This window comes from Lipotes vexillifer, unplaced genomic scaffold (assembly GCF_000442215.2).
Source record: "Lipotes vexillifer unplaced genomic scaffold, Lipotes_vexillifer_v1.1 scaffold148, whole genome shotgun sequence".
Classification (NCBI taxonomy): domain Eukaryota; kingdom Metazoa; phylum Chordata; class Mammalia; order Artiodactyla; family Lipotidae; genus Lipotes; species Lipotes vexillifer.
The window spans coordinates 497,507-501,612 of NW_006789249.1; the positions used below are offsets into that span (position 1 = coordinate 497,507).

At 39.7% G+C, this 4,106-nt stretch overlaps 1 non-coding gene across 1 annotated transcript; it reads left to right on the forward strand.

Annotated features, from left to right (window-relative positions):
- Nucleotides 1-3,072: 3,072 nt before the first annotated feature.
- Nucleotides 3,073-3,144, forward strand: TRNAG-UCC (transfer RNA glycine (anticodon UCC)). The gene has a single exon. It is a non-coding gene; the product is annotated as a tRNA-Gly (tRNA).
- The last annotated feature ends 962 nt before the right edge of the window (nt 3,145-4,106 follow it).

The following is a 4,106-nucleotide window of genomic DNA, read 5'->3' on the forward strand; positions in this document are numbered from 1 at the left end:
AGGATATCTAAATTCCTGCTCTCCCAATGAGCACTGAGGGTGACTTGGAATGATTTACAGCCATGGATTCTCATAAATAACTGAAAATGGAAACCTTAAGAAAATACTGGAATTTAGGAAGTCAACCAGAGGATGGGGGAAACAAGACTTCAAAGGACTAATAAATATGATCTTATTGGTATTAAGCTAATGAAACCTCAGACATACTAATTATGATTCTCATAAATATGATTCTCATAAATAACTGAAAATGGAAACCTTAAGAAAATACTGGAATTTAGGAAGTCAACCAGAGGATGGGGGAAACAAGATTTCAAAGGACTAATAAATATGATCTTATTGGTATTAAGCTAATGAAACCTCAGACATACTAATTATGATTACCTTATAGGGTGGTGGTATGTAATATTAACTACCCTGCATAGAACTTTGACACTTCAACTTTCCTACAGGTCATACCTTATGATGCCCCACGAGAGCTAAGAGAACATTAGGCACAGACCAGCAAACAAAGATCTAAATTCACCAGCATTCCGAGCTCTTTGTAACATTGCAAGTGTGAGGAAGCTGAGATTGACAGGTGATGTAAACTAGCAGAAGTAGTACTTCCCTCTCTGATCCCTGAACTAGGGATGGGGGGAAATTGCTGGAAGGAAAATGTTAGAAGCAGCTATGAGCAGGCATTCTAACATACCTCCTTCCCCAGCTTCATAAGTAGTGTTGGAATAGAAGGGAGCATGAAATAATTTCCCATGTAATTTGGGGGGTTTCAATGTAATGTTGACATCTTTGATGGCGGTTTTTCTGTACACACAAAAAATTATCCAGAGGCTTCTTCTTTTCTTAAATTACTTGTGTCATTGATATTTCAAATTAAATCCTAGCTCTCTGTTATACTTTGAAGTCCAAATTTAAAATTTTATAATTTTATTTATTTATATGTTTATTAATGTAGCAAATTTCAACATTGTTTTAAAATCTATTTATTTTTGGCTGCGTTGGGTCTTCATTGCTGCCCACGGGCTTTTCTCTAGTTGCAGTGAGATGGGGCTACTCTTCATTTTGGTGCATGGGCTTCTCATTGCGGTGGCTTCTCTTGTTGCGGAGCACGCATTCTAGGCACATGGGCTTCAGTAGTTGTGGCTCCTGGGCTCTAGAGCGCAGGCTCAGTAGTGTGGCACACAGGCTTAGTTGCTCCTTGGCATACGGGATCTTCCTGGAAAAGGGCTCGAACCTGTGTCCTGTGCATTGGCAGGTGGATTGTTAACCACTGTGCCACCAGGGAAGTCCTTAACATTGCTTTTAAGGTAGATTTTACAACTTGGTTAATTAAATTCTCTTAAGCACTTTAAACTACATTTACAAATTTAATATATTCAAATTTCTCTTTAAGTTCTTTGTCTAACAAGGAAAACTTCCCAAGTACCAAAGCATATCTTGTAAATCTAATGAATGAAACATACACATAGCATAGTAATTATAACAAATAAAAAGTCTCTAAGTCCGTGCGCCACACCTACTGAGCCTGCGCTCTAGAGCCGGTGCTCCGCAACAGGGAGGACACCGCAATGAGAAGCCAGTGCACCGTAGCAAAGAGTAGCCCCCACTCGCCTCAACTAGAGAAAAGCCCGGGTACAGCAACAGAGACCCAGTGTAGCCAAAAAGAAAAAAAAAAAAAAAAAAAGTCTCTTAAATATTCCAACATTGTTTTCACACTTGGTCAAACACTCTTATACTTTCAACCTAAAACTTTAAGTCTAAATCAATAATTCAATTACATATTTAAATTGGAAGCATGAGGTTGATTTTAGGTGATCTAATATTCTAAATTCTCTTAAAGATTAAAAGCAATTAAAACAATAAATGTACAGTAACTACTCCCAAATCTTACACAAAATATTAATATTATAATTTTTAGTTTTACTTCCATTTCTATTTTTAGTTCTCAAATGTGGTCCCAGTAATAGAAGCATCAGCATCAGCTAGGAACTTGTTAGAAGTCCAAATTCTCAGCCTCCGCCCCAGACCTTCTGAATCTGAAACTCAGTCATGAGGCCCAACCATTTGGGTTTTAATAAGACCTACAGGTGATTCTGATGCATGCTAAAGTCTGACAACTGCTATATTTAAACCGAAAGTTCCTCATGGGTAAGGCATTCACCATAAAAATAATTAAACTATCCTAAGCATCTGGAGTTACCTTCTCAGGTAAATTTGGGGTTGAATTTTTAGCTGGTGGAAGTTGCATTTTAACGAGAGATTTTTGTTTTGTTTTGTTTTGTTTTGGCCAGACAGGAAATTTGGGACATTAGGTATATTGGGTGATTTTTCTAATGACAATGGGTTACACATAGGGACCTCATGTAAACTAGCCCATTATCCTTAAACATAGTTATTGCATAGCCCCCATCTGTTGTACTCAAATCAAACATTAATTAGTTATCAAATCTGATTTAAGTTTGCAGCTCCTATCCAAGCATCTGTGCCACTTGATTAGATTCAAGTAATCTTTTTCTTGCTTTGTCCTCATCTGGATTCATTTCATGTATTAGTAATTTCTTCACTGGTAGGACTACAATTCCTATAGGTATTTAAGTGATATCCACTTTTTTTTTTTTTGGTACACGGGCCTCTCACTGTTGTGGCCTCGCCCATTGCGGAGCACAGGCTCCGGACACGCAGGCTCAGCGGCCATGGCTCACGGGCCCAGCCGCTCCACAGCATGTGGGATCTTCCCAGACCGGGGCACGAACCCGTGTCCCCTGCATCGGCAGGCAGACTCTCAACCACTGCGCCACCAGGGAAGCCCCTCCACTTTGTTTTTTAAGTGATATCCACTTTGCTTCTTTCTAAAGTTTTTGTGTCTCTGGACTCAGCATTAAAATCTGCTAGTAACAGACAGTTTCAAGAGGAAGGAGGTGGCTTGTGTGTGTTGCTTTCATCTGAAATTTTGTAAAGCAGGGCTCTGTAGAGGTACCCCGAACGAAAATTAAGGGAGGGGAAGTGGAGCTGGTGTCATGCCATCCAAAGGCATTATTTATAGTAAAACAAAAATAATGTGGATGCGGGAACTCCCTGGTGGTCCAGTGGTTAGGACTCAGCACTTCCACTGCTGGGGCCCAGGTAAGATTCCTGGTTGGGGAACTAAGATCCTGCAAGCCGTCCAGCACGGCCAAAAAAAAAAAAAAAAAAAAAATGTAAATTGTACCCATCAGAGTTGTGCAACAAAGCAGCCCTGTGTCTGGGCAGGAATGGGCAGGAGACCCCAAATTTCCCCTGGCTCCTACTGCATCCCCAGTAGGTGTTAGAATTGTCTGAGAGAATATCCACAGGCCTGCCAGGAAAAGGGTCACCAGGACAGGTGACCACGTTACAGAGGATGAGGGCTAGACTATGCATTGTGTCTTTAGGAAGAGAACGTGGCTCATCTTAGAAGGAATTCCAATCCAGGGAACTGATATCTTGTTGTCATTCCTGGGAGGGCTGGTGTGGCATGTGCTGAATGACACCTGTAGAGAAGAGCTGACAAGATGAGATACATCTGGAATAAATGACCAGCATATGACCAAGCTAGACCAATACAACAATAAAATAAGAAGAACAATAAAACAAGATAAAATAAGCAAAAACCATGAAGAAGTGAAGAAGTGAAGAAAGGAAGGATGAAGGGAAGGAAACATACACACACACAAACACACACACCCCCTCAGATGTGGAGGTCATGCAGTGTGTCAAGCACACATAAAGGAAAATATTCCAAACCTGGATAAAACTTAGTAAAAGTTGTGAACTTCAAGGGGAAAGAAAAACAAATTCCTAAAAGTTTTTAGAGAGAAGCAATAGATTATTTACAAAAATGAGAGTCAGAGTGGTTTTAGTCTCCTACACAGCTTGGGATACTAGGAGACAACATAGGGCAAAGTTTCAAAGTTCTTAATGGAAATGCTGTCGAACCTAGAATTCGATATTCACATAAATAGTATTCAAAAATGAGGGTACAGCAGAGACCTTTTCAAACATGCAGTGAATTTTAGAAAAAATTGTTTTGTAAGACAAAGTCAATCAATTGATCAATCAATCAAACTCATTAGAGAAAAAGGGAAAGA